The 13,254-nt window shown below is 40.4% G+C and overlaps 1 long non-coding RNA gene across 2 annotated transcripts; it reads left to right on the top strand.

Moving 5' to 3' along the window:
* Positions 1 to 12,116, top strand: LOC107149451. 2 transcript variants are annotated; one of them, XR_007351631.1, is made up of 4 exons: positions 1 to 351; positions 3,223 to 3,316; positions 4,909 to 5,037; positions 11,589 to 12,116. It is a non-coding gene; the product is annotated as an uncharacterized LOC107149451 (long non-coding RNA). The 2 variants fall into 2 exon arrangements; XR_001504403.2 differs by lacking the exon at positions 1 to 351 and adding an exon at positions 358 to 755.
* The last annotated feature ends 1,138 nt before the right edge of the window (positions 12,117 to 13,254 follow it).

The following is a 13,254-nucleotide window of genomic DNA, read 5'->3' as shown; positions in this document are numbered from 1 at the left end:
GGGGCGCTGAAACCACCGGCGGGCGATAGGAGCCGGCGCTGAGCAGATCTGGCCACAGCGCTGAGTGAAGCGAATTATCTGGAGCGTGTTTGATCTGGGGGCTGCGTAGTCAGCTTCTGCTTTATTTGTTTGTTTGTAATCTCATATTTAGCAAGCCAGGACCGTGGCAGCTAGGGAGAAAGGAAGAGATGGAGGAGGGGGCTTCGCAGTAACCACACCCCTTCCTAATGAGTTAATTTCCATACTTGCGTCTCCGGCATCTAGCGCCCCCCTTTTTCCAGAAGCTACCGTACTGCTGCGTCTTGCGCAGCGCAGACACCTCTACTTTGGATTGAAACAAAAAACCTCGCGGTAAGAGCAGAAAATTGGTCTATTGATACATTCGCTCCCAGGGTTGATCTTGGCATCACCGGCAGCCGGTTAATCCCCACCCCCCAAAATGGGTCGCACACGGATTGCGGAGGGTTTGCCGACACTCAAGGCAGACAGCAGACAGCAACTGATGTTGCCCCCCCACACACACACACCCGCGCCCTTCCTCGCTTCCAGCTGTCCGACCCCTCACTTTGCTTTCTTACTACCTAATTCTGGACCCCTTACCCCACCCCCAAGGTGAAAGCAGTGAGGGCAGGGTCAACCTCTTTCTAGGGGAGGAATGATCTCAAACGAAAGAATCAAAAGTGAAAGTTTCAAACTTGATACCGGCCCTGGAGACGAGTGCAGTCTTGAACTGGAGGGAGGGTGCTGGCCCAAAGGTGGGTACTGGCCCGACCGTGGGCACATAGGAGAGTGAAGGAGGTGAATTGAGGTTGTGAGGTTGCGTCTAAAGACTCGACGCGTCAAAATTGTCAAAGACTGTAAAGAAGTTTTGGGCGAGCCCTCAGTAGGAAACTAAAGGCGGGTTCCAGCTGCTTCTAACCAGGTTTCCCACACCTTTGTTTGTGTGTGTGTGTGTGTGTGTGTGTGTGTGTGTGTGTGTGTGGCGATTCTGCTCAGGAAATTGGCGAAAGAAACAGACCTTCACAATTGCTCACCGTCCCCTGCGCTCGCCACCCAGGTTACCTCGCGGCGCATATTAGGATGTGGGCTCCAGTTTGAGCTCCAAAATAGCTTGCTTGTCAATTGCGAGCTGAAGCAATATCAAAGTGAACTGTCCCAAGTAACTCTTGTCTAGAAGCTGGGAAGAAGCTTAAGCAGCTCGCTTTAATGATGATTTGTAGCTCGGCGAGGGGCACGGACAGCAAACACCCCGCAGGTGTGTGCCGTAACACCATCATCCGGACTTGAATGTAGATTACTCTGGCGATCGTTTGATCGGCCCTTTGAAACCCTTTACAATTGCCTGTGACGAACGGCCAGTCTCAGTTTTTCTCTGAATAATGCCTTGAGGGTAAGTCCTCTGGGCTTTTAAAGAGCTCCAGTATTTTTTTTTCCAGAAGAAAAAGAAAAACGTTCGATTTTAGTTTAGACCTCGTCAACTTTTAGTCGCTAACAGGCTTCACTCAAGCCAGTCAATACTTAATGACTTACCTTTGCCTTTACGGTCGTCTCAGAAGCCAAATATGCTTGCGCACACACACACACACACACACACCCCAGATATCTACGTGTGTTAATAACTTTATTCTTTTTAATATTGTAATGTATATATGTGCATTGCATTAATAAAAAGAACAAAGAACAAAAGTTATAATCTCCTTGGTTTTTTTGTTCCAAACTGTGTTTCATTTATGCATGATTGGATGGGAGTTTAGTATAAACACACATTATTATTATTATTATTAATACTGTCCTTAATCTTGTTGTAATACTGTTTTCTATACATTCAGTGAGAATTTAACTTAAATGTTAAAGTTTTCCAAAGTAAAACCCTGGAGTTTTACACCTCAACACCCTTACACCAACCTCCATCACCAAAATGAAAAAGGTAGTGCTGTTCAACCTTTAATATTTACTTAGAGTATTTATACAAGGGGAGGAAAATGAACTTTTGTCTGAAACGTAAAACAAGCGGCACTTTGATTGCATAAAATAAATGTCAACAATTGCAAGGGCTTATCAAACTAGGGTGGGGGTGGGGGTGGAATGCATTTGAATTAAGGCCCATTCCTGCCACTTCAGACTACAAAGGGTTACGCATAAATAAGTGCCGAATTTGCCTATTGCAAAAGTTTTCTTCCGTGCTTTCTAAGTCACAACAGGGGAGGGGGAAAGCTGTCGTTTATTATCCAGCTCTGGGCAGGAGCAGACCTCAGTACCAAGGGGCTCTTAGCTTTGGCCAGCAGAAGAGGGGTAGCCTTTCAACAGCAGCCCCCTTTGTTCTCCTGATCTCTTTCCCAATTTCAAGCTTCACTTGCACATCCCAAGTTTGTGTGTTAATGACGCTATTACCATCTGGCTCGCCCTACTTTCCAAAAGATATAAATCTCCCAGCTCCATTGCCTGCATTATCATTTAAGTGCCACCATAGCCAGAAGAAAAAGATGCTTTCAAGGCTCCAGATTCTCTTGCACTGACTACCCCTGGCATGGCTTTTCCACTATATTTATAGATTATACATTGGGGGTGGGAGTGCTCCTTGAAAGACCTGATTTCCCAAGATCTGTCCCTCCAAGCCAAAGAAGGCATGTCACTAGGTGGAAGAAAGCCTTCAAATGAATTTCCCCTGAAAACATTTTTGTTTTATTTGCAGCAGGCAGAACATATGTGCCAACAGACCTTTCCATGCTTGTGCCATCCTCTTAAGTTTGTAAAATTCTCAGTGCAACTCCCAGACATTCAATATGTTCCACTGCTCAACCCTATTTTCAGTGGGAGAATAGATTTGTCTCTCTATGGGGATGGGGGCAGGGGTGAACAAATAAAAAGAGATCTGTGAAGTAACTTTGGGGAGTTGGGCATCCCTTCGGAACTCTAGTTTTTAATAGTGCTTGCATAGATGGGCGGATATCCTACGATTTCTACACTTCTAGCTGTAGATCTAGATCCACCTCTCTTTTCTCGATTCTTTCCTGGGCAAAGTAATTGGTGATTTGCGTGTTTTGAGCACAAAAGCTGAGAAAACACAACAAAAGCAGTGGGGTTGGATTGTGCATGGCTCCACAATGACTCCATTTATCTGGCCAGGTCGGAGTGAATAGAGCGGAGCAGAGTCTCCCTCCAAGCGCGTGGGCTTTTGGTTCAGGCCCTCACTGATTTGAACAGCTAATTTCCCCTTTGCAGGTTTCTGAACTGTTTGTGCTTCTAGACCATCAGATCTGGGTACATGTCTCCCTTTGAGATTCCCTCCTTTCTTCCCCGTGTTATCTTCATGGAGGTGAGTTCTACTAAGATAAGTCAGTCCAACAGGTTGGAAAAACCGGAAATGTATACTTGCCAGGTTCTTAAGTGAAGCTCTTAAAATGAGCAACATTGGGACAGCGCCCCACCCCCACCCCATCCCCACCTCACCTTTAAAAAAAAAAAAATCTTGTGAGAGAAAGCATCTTGAAGGAAAAATGCATTTTGTCCTGAGGGATGAAAAAAAATCACTTATATATTCCTAATACTGTATATGAGGTGAGCACAGACGGTACCCCAAACAGTCATTAATTCACATCATACTTGTGTAGCTGTTTGCCTGCAAAAGCCGTATTTTTCTTTCCAGTTCACATTTCTGCCTTTTTTCCCCTCCAAATTCAAAAAAGATCTTGTTTAGAAATTTGTATCCCTACTTTTTCCTTTTGAGAACATTATCGAGTTGATATGAACAAATTGCAGAGGATATACCATTTAAGTAAGATGCACTTTTAATCACTGATCATTAAAATGGTTATGTTAAATATACTCAATTACATGCATGACTTAACTCTAACAGTACTTTCTATTCTCCCAGCTGCTCACGTATTCCTTAACGATAGTCTGCGGTAGAAACTTGATTATGCTGAATCCATACATTTCGATGGATTTCATCAGCCTAATTAATGCCTCAGTGTGGTCCTAGGGTCTGAATGAACCTTTTACTGTCATTTGAGGTTAAAGGCAGTGTTGGAATGTATAAGTTTCTTTCTTTCTTTTTTTTTTTTTAGTTAGTTACTCATAGGGTACTTTGGTATTCTACTAAGCAAGGTAGATAGCAATCATTAAGCAGAAAGACTATGTGAAACAAGGAGATCATTCCAAATGGCAGAAAAATTAGGCTACTTCTTTATCCTTATTTCTACATCCATTTTTTCAAACTTCCATACACAATCTCCAAATGTTTAGTAAAGTAGAAATTACCACCTCTCTATTACATCTGAAAACTGGACTGAAAAGGAAAAGTTGAAAATAGATTCACAACTGTTGGCTAAAAATTCATTTCTTTTTACTCATCAAAGCTGTCTCTGCTCCCTCTTTTCTTTCTGTTTCTCAAACTTTTATACTCTAGTCCCCCCTCCATTTCAATTTATCTTTCTCAAGGAAATACTCCTGGCTGGTATTCATAAGAAACTCAAGTCACCTCCCCCCCACCCCCAAGAGTGACTACATTCTGTCTTTTCAGGTGTAAATTACCATCTGAATACATCTCAACCTTACTGACCCCTACCATCACCACCACCCCTGCCTCAGCCCAGTTGAAGCTAATCTGCCCCTCCAAGAACTGGCAGGGCAGACAGAGGTCGAATTTCCCAAGCCTCACCAGCTAGTAAAAAGGCTTGTGTTGCCTCTGAGAAAAGTCCTGACACATGTCCATGTCTAAAGAGACACCTGTGGAAGAATTCCTTTTAAGAAGTATTTTCTTGTTGGCTAAGGAGAGAAGGAAGAAAAAAGATGGATCTTTATTTTTTTAAGAAATGTCCTAACTCAGGCAAGTGAAACTTGAAACTTTTGCCTGTCTTGAGTCCTCAAAGACTAACTATTTACCCCAGTACAACTTCCTTCCTGTAGGGGATCCACTGACCCAGATCCTGGTTGCAGCAGGGCAGCACCACACTGATCTGATGGAACCAGAAGGATTTCAGATCTATAACCAAATTACCACCTTGGAACTTTGTGCTTGTTATGCTAATGACTTCTGTAAGTAAGGGCATATTTTCAGGGTTGGAAATGAGCTTTTTATAGTGTCTTGGGTAATGACAGACATTATAGAAGAGATAAATGCTCCGGGATTGGTGGTACAACACTCCTGGTAAACACTGTGGGCCATTGAAACCCATAAATGGAGACCTAGATGTGTTTGAAAAAATTAAGCTGAAAATGAGCTCAGGGGACTGGGTGAGAAGGTAAATGTTGCAAGGGTTAAGATGCTCTTGCAACTTCTACCTTTTCTTAGACTGAGATGGGATTCAGTTATTTCTCATAATTGTAAGCAAGGCAAATTCATACACCGATCAAATATCCAAGAAAACTCCTTTCATCAGTTGTCTGTCCTTGATGAACATCAGTGCTCAATTACTCCCAGCCTGGATATTGTGTGCCTATTTCTTTCCTCTCCCCAGCTCCCTCCACGAATGATAGTTGTTTCTGAAACAAGTGACTGGGTTCCTGTATGGGCTTTGGCCCCTCCTGTATGATACAGGTTCTAAATGTCAACTTGCAGCTGTGGAGAAGCCTGTGAACTATGATAAAGGATAAACTCTGCTGTGCAAACAGTCCTGTTTACGGCTAAAGCAAAATTGCCACGAAATAGCCTAAATGAGTTGGGGGCTTCTAAGATCTTATGAAATGATGCTGACTTGGAATGTTGGATTTTAATAACAGCTAAAATTGTCCCATTTTCTTCCAGAGTTAAATAAGAGCAAAATACCTGGCTTGAAGATACAATGGTTCAGTAAGGACAACTAAATTAATTATAGGAGCCTGTTAGTCCAAGGATCTTAGTGATGGAGATGTGGAAGATACAGGCTCCAACAGCCTTAGTTTTTAGAAAAGACACCTTTCACACATCCATGCTTTGAAGTTATAAACGGTATGGCACCCTATATGATTCCCCACCTAATGTATTTTCTTCATATAGATCCATGTAGGTTCAGGGTAACTAACATTTGCTACACTGACTCTGTCAGGGTAAAATCTTGAAACAGAATGTTTTACCCTTGGTATGTAAATGCCAAGGCCAGGGGCTTTCTCAGCAAGGTTCTTCTAAGACAAATTAACATGTTTATTACATAATCCAGTCTGTCAAGTGCCATAGATTCCAGAGTAGTTCTAACTGGTAACACTTTTTTTTTTTTAATGCCCTCTATTGTAGGGCATGGGGGCAAACACCTGTAATCCCAGCAGCTCCAGAGACTAAGGCAGGAAAATTCCAAGTTCAGGGCCAGCCTCAGCAACTCAGCGAAGCCCGAAGCAACTTAGTGAGACCCTGTCTCAAAATAAATAATGAAAAGTGTTGGGGATGTGGCTTAGTAGTTAGGTACCCCTGGGTTCAATCCCCAGCCCAAAAATAAAAAATAAATAAATAAATAAATAAATAAATAAATAAATAAATAAATCTCTTTAGTAAACAAGTTATTGAGTTGAGTAGAGAATAATGTGTCATAAATAAAATGGAAAGGATGGGGACACTGATATTTTCTTGCTCCTGCATGATATGGTAGCATTTGTGCATAGCAGACTATAAAGACAAGGCTGAGAGAATAACCCAAAACAGGGACATTGAGGCAGAGAAATGACTTGCTGTAGTTTTATGGGTTGTGTCATTTATTTCTTTATTTGGTACCAGGGATTGAACCTCAGGGGCACTCAACCTCTGAGCCACATCCCCGGCCCTATTTTGTATTTTATTTAGAGACAGGGTCTCACTGAGTTGCTAAGCACCTCACCATTGCTGAGGCTGACTTTGAACTCATAATCCTCCTCTCAGCCTCCTGAGCCACTGGGATTACAGATGTGTGCCACCAGGCCTGGCTGAGTTGTATTATTTATTATTAGATATGTTTGAGTATTTTTTGAACTGAAGGATTTATATACCACAGCTATTCTGATCATGATAATGGAGATGATCTAGAGCTTCTAAGAACAGGCTTTGAAATTGTTGGGACTTCAAGTTGGGACTTCAAAATCCAGACCTGAATTGCTCATTGGTTTGGGGAAGAAAACACCAATTTGAAATTCTGTTATAAAAACTCTATGACAGCAAACAAAGTTAGATGAGCTTACAAATAGCTTTGGATCTCAGATCCCAACACGTTGGCTCTTGCACTTGTATATGAAAGAAGAAAGGGAACACCTGACCTCTAACAGAGAAAAGCTGATTCCCTATCCCTGTCCTCAGCAGGATAGTCTCAGCGATTCATAGAGGCTGCAAAATTTGAGGCTGTCTGAGTTGTTTTAGTCTCATGTCATACAAACAGCACATTTTCAAACTCAGAAATGCCAGATCGTGTTATTTCTGTGGCCAGGGGTTGCTTAGGATCTGTGACAGCTGAGTTTTTCCTATCGATTATGTGACAATGCAGTTCATTTATAGAGTTCTGAGAAATGAGAAAAGCCTCCAGTTTAGCAAGATCCTTATTTCAAGTGCCGTGTTGTATTTAAATGCAGGAATCAACATTCAAGCTGGAGAGAAGGGAGATGAATTAAAATCTGAACCCAAACATTTGTAGTAAAATCAAAATCCCAGGAGGACTGTCACAGGTCATTTAATTTCAAGCCTTTTGATTGGTAACTGGATTTGTTGTTAGAAATCATACCTTATATGATAAATGCCTATTGAGGTCAATGTATGTGTTTAAAATTACTCCTAAATTTAGAACACAGACTGAATGGAAAACATGAAAGACAAATCAAGGGGCACTGTCCTGGGGGGTGAAGGGGAGGGGGATTGTTTGTTAGAAGGGACTATTTATAGAAGCACTAACTCCAAAATACTTTAAAAGTTCTTAATGTAATATTCATACATTCTTCCAATGTATCTATAGATAAAAACATCATTTTTATCTTGCATATTAATTCCTAGTAATTTTCTCTATCATAGGATACAGTCAGTCATGCAGAAGTAATCAGAAGTCCAACATATTCTAAGGACCCAGAGTTTCAGACCAAAAAAAAAAAGAAAAAGAAAACCTATGTAATATCACTGTAAATCCAGAGTGTTTGAGACCAGGGACAGAAGTTTCCCTGCAGGTTTTGTGAGGAACAGGGAAAAAGAGAGCCAGAGCAAGGACCAGAGAGGTCAAACAGTGCCTGCAGTCCTGTGTAGAACACACTCCCTAGTCAGAGGGGTGGGGCAACACAGGATAACTGCAGCCTGGGCTGTGGCCTGCACCCTGCTCAACCCATGGCAGTTCTTGAATTTCTTATTTTTTTGCCTGAAAGCCATCCAGCATGTCGAAGGCATGAATATTGACAATTTTGTCAGCATGCGTTTATCACTGGCAATAACTTTTCATGAAGTTTCACTCTCAGGTGCTAGAGTTGGGGGATTAGGAAACTGGTAGTTGGGACAGCATGGTCCTGTGACCTGCTTTTTATTTAGGAATGACCCAAGCAGGCAGAAGAAGGAAAAGACCCTTTAATCCCACTTCAGCCACCCCAATACACAGGCCAGGTGGACCCTGAGGCTCTAAAGCCATTAAGTAAGTGTTAGGTTTGGTTTGCTTTCTGTTTCCTATTTGTGGATGTAGACAGGAATGACTCTCAAAGGCCCAGAGCCAGAGCCCTCAGAATAATACCTTTGCCTTTTTGTACTTCCTCTTTCCCTCTTCTTGTTGGGTAGGTTGTGGTGGTCAAGAGTCAGGGCTGTCTCTTAGATTGGGCAGCTGGGGCAGCTGCTGTGCCTTGCCCTTCTTTTCTGATAATCGTTAAAATTCAATATCAAAATTTCAGGCTTGAATAGTTTTCTAAGAGCCTGTGGAGGATGCTCAAAAGGTGGGCCTCTTTTCAAGTGGCAGCAGGCAAACACCAGTCAGGTGGCCCCAGGCTGGACCCTTCAAACAGGAGTCCTGTGGATGGTACCTAGAATGGAGTTCTGTATCCACCAGATTGAGAAAACAGCTCTGAAAAAAGTCTTGGGGGAAAAAAAAAAAGAAAGAAAGAAAAAGAAAAAGGCCAAGAAGTGGGCAAGGCCCCCAGCTCTTCCTTCGTTGGCACTCTTCCTGGAGCACAGCCTGGCTGAATCCTAGGGTAGAGCTCAAGGGCACTTCCAAGGAGAAAATTATCATTCTATTTTTTTTTTTTTTGGTACCAGGGATTGAACTCAGGGGCACTTAGCCACTGAGCCACATCCCCAGCCCTATGTTGTATTTTATTTAGAGACAGGGTCTCACGGAGTTGCTTAGCACTTGCTGTTGCTGAGGCTGGCCCTCTGAGTCTCTGGGATTACAGGCATGTGCCACTGTGCCTGTCTAAAATTCTCATTCTTTAATCTCACAATTCCTCATACACTTCCTCCTCTCCGTTCAGCTCACTGTTTTTTTTTTATCCTTGATTCTAAAAAAAAAAAAAAAAAAAAGTGTGTGTATATCTGAGAGTTCGCCTGTACCAAGAAACTTCCCTGAACATCTTTTTCCTGTGGGTGAAGTCTGCCATTGGTCCAGAAACTATCAGAGTGCTTTGAGAAATGGAAAACCCACATACATGTGCCACATAGGTCGCTAAGTCCTGACTGAATGCTGCCCAGCAATGTTCTTCAGACCTGACCTCGGAGTGGTGTTTCATTCCCTGCTCTGAAAATTTAACATGTGGTTAAAGCCCTTAAATGCCTTTGTCAACTAATACCCACTTGAATCTATGCAAGGGAGGTAGCATTGCTTTGAAATTTAGATGGGAGTTAAGGATAACTTATTATTGCCTTCACCTCTTAATCATATATAACTGCCTTTTTAAATACTAGTCTCCTTCCCTAGAAAGCCATTGGCCCCTCAGCATACTTATCTGTTCTTTCCTCCTTTTAAATTCTTATCCATGACCTACTTCTCCCCTGGGGTCCAGAGGCAAATTTGTAGAATTAAATCGTGCTCTTTTCCAATTTGCCATAACAAGTTAGAAGGGGAAATTTAGAACAGCATTAAAAATACACTATACAGACAGTAAATATTACTTCTGAATGTGATTGACAAGTGGGTATCAGCAATTAGTTGCACATTTTCTACAGGCTACTTCCCCCACTCTACTGGGGACTGAACCCAGGGCACTGTACCACTGAGCTATATCTCCAGTTTTTTGTTTTGTTTTGTTTTTTCCTTTTTCTATTTTTTTGTACCAGGGATTGAACTCAGGGGCACTCAACTACTGAGCCACACCCCCAGCCCTATTTTGTATTTTATTTAGAGACAGGGTCTCACTGAGTTGTTGAGTGCCTTGCCATTGCTGAGGCTGGCTTTGAACTCCAAATCCTCCTGCTTCAGCTCCCAGAGCTGCTGGGATTACTGGTGTGTGCCACCATGCCAGGCCCCTGTCTTTTTTTATTTTTTTATTTTGAGACAGGGTCTCCCTCAGTTGCTCAGGGCCTCACTAAATTACCAGGGATGGCCTAGAACTTGCAATCCTCTTGCCTCAGCCTCTGGGTCACTGGGATTATAGGCATGTGCTACCATGCCTGGCTCTATAGCCTTCTTTTTTACTTTATTTTCAGGATCCACTAATCCTGAAGAAACAAGTTAAATAGGAGTAAATTAGACAATGTTAAGCATTAAGATTACGACTGGTGATCTTATGTAGGTCATGGTTATTTGGATAGACTCTTCCATAGCACTAGTAGCAGAGATAAAGTAACATGAAGATACATGTTTCTTGGTATTAAATTACCAACCTGGCACAACAGAGACACTCTGTCTGCTAAAAGAAAATCAATCAATCAATCAATATTTAGTAGCCGTAACAAATAAATAAAAACAATTAGCTGAAGAAATAATATTAACAACATTTCTTTGTTAGCATAAGTTCCTGAAACATTATATTCTGCACATATATGAACATGTCAAAATGAACCACACTATCATGTCTAACTATAATGACTAATAAAAACAATTAAAAATAAATAAGTTCCTCTTCATTTGGAAGCTTCTGATTGCAGCTATGATATTATCATTTTACTACCTGGTTTTATGGTGTTTCTGCTTGCGTGGCATCTCAAGTTGTATCCTGGAGAAATTGAATGAATTTTTAAATCAATTTGAATTATGGTCATGGTTATTCTGACTTTGTTTTCAAGGCTTTGAATATGTCTATTGGAGTGGGTTTTTAATATTCTCTACCCTAGTGAAGAGGCTCCATAGGCAAGAAATGCCAAGTAGGATCTAGGTTCTAGCTGAGGCTTCTAAGTAATATGTGTGTAAGGCAGTTCCTGCCTCTGGGCTTCAGACTTTGCATATGTAAAGTAAAATTTTTGTATTAGATAATCTCTAGGTCCCTTTAACTCCTAAACTCTGTGGTTCTGTAATATAGTTGTGAATATTTAATATAAGGGGAGATCCAAGTCTGACTTGCTGAATAAAACACCTATTTATTTCCTAGTCCTTTTAGTAAGCATTTATATGGAAAACTGAAAAATGACTTTTGCTGTTTTTTTGGAGTGTGGGAGATCTGAATTTGAGTAGAGGAAACCAAGCTAAGAAATTTGGCACTGCTTTCTTGTGTACAAATGAACCATGACCTTATTCTTTAATTTTTTTTTTTCCTTTCAGATCCAACTTAGAAATATCGTTTCACTCAAGATAAGGCTCGTGGTTTAGGAGATTCTGGCCCAACTTGCCTCATTCTCAGACTTCTGTCATCTGTTTTCAAAACCCAAAGAGGACTTCTTTGTCCTTTGGTAGTTCCTCACACTTTGCCAGCCCCTGGTCCTTAAGGAAACTTGTCAAGAGCTCAGTGCCTGGGAAGGACAGTCCTATCATCACAATGAGTCAGCACCACAGTCTCAGGGACTCACAGAACTGGATGCCCACTTTGAAACACGAAGAACACACTAATTGAAAGACCTATGTATAATTGAATGATATGGTGAGATCATCTCAAATTATTTCTCCAACCTCTCTCGTCAGTGGTTGTATTAAGCTGAAGACAAGGGGAAAAAATAATTATTCCTGAATTGTATTTTGGTTTATTTAAAAATTAAGATTAATAAATACTTAAATTTTATGTCTATCCCATTTCAGGAACTGATTGGTGATAACAAAACAATAAAAATATGTCACAGCAAAATGGACATTCAAGATTAGTTTAAAAATGTCTATAATTTCTACATTCTTTTTTGGAGTGACAGTTTCTACACTTCTATAATTCATCTTTTAAAATAAGACCCCTGTTGCTTTTTAAGATGCAAACAAACCATCCCTTCACCATTACAAATACTTGATCATTTGTGTGGGCACATGCACACACACACACACACACACACACAAACAGAATGTTATTGGAGCTCCTTGTACACTCTGGGCCATCTAGGACCTGAATCTTGTTAAAAGTAGTTGGGAAAATTAAGGGAAGTCCAGAGAAATAACACCAATAAAGTCAATGATTTCATTTTACAAAAGTCATTGTACAGTACATTGGTATTTTTAGAGGAACTATTATTATGATTAGAGTGTTAGACTCCTAAATTATTATGATTCTTACCTAATTTCCAGCAATCCATAAAAAGCATTTTAAAGAATTTTGTATTACAACCTGTCACCAAAAATCAACTAGTAGGATTTTATATTGTGAATACACTTACTTCCTGTGAATTAAGTTTTAATTTGTAAGTGTTTCTGTTGTTGTGGGATTTTTACGATTTTAGCATTTGGTACTAAAAAGGAAGAACATTCTGTTTTGGGTTTTTTTTTTTTTAGTTTTAATGTTCATTGCTCTAAAATAAAGGGAATATGTTGTATCTTTTTCCTTTGGGTGTTTTGTTATATAGAGAACATTTTTAGGTTGTTGTTTTTAGTACAGACACTATTTTTATTAAGCCATTTGGTACAAGATAAATTACATAACAATAATAGCCTCTTGCTTTTCTCCTAATTTTATTATTTAAAGTCAAGCAAAACTGACACCTTTCTCTCAAGATAAAAAGAAAAAAAAAGTGAGCATAGTTTTGAAGCAGAAATGATTATTTACAGTGTTTTTTCCCTGATAGAATAGCATATATGATGGATCTTATTTCAAAGCTGATTATTCTCAAAGAAAAGCAAAGAGATATTAGAATTTCCAAATAAAATACATTGTTTAAAAAGTATGTTAATGCATTATTCATATGGTTGTCAGTAGTGAGCCAAAAAAAAAAAAAAAAAGAAGGGGGGAGGAGGAGAGAGAGAAGCAGTAAAAACAGTAGTATCAGCTCCAAATTTTGAATTTTGTAGTTTGAAA

Source organism: Marmota marmota, unplaced genomic scaffold (assembly GCF_001458135.2).
Source record: "Marmota marmota marmota unplaced genomic scaffold, marMar, whole genome shotgun sequence".
Classification (NCBI taxonomy): Eukaryota; Metazoa; Chordata; class Mammalia; order Rodentia; family Sciuridae; genus Marmota; species Marmota marmota.
The sequence above is the reverse complement of the archived record's forward strand: the minus strand, read 5'-3'. Positions and strand labels throughout refer to the sequence as shown.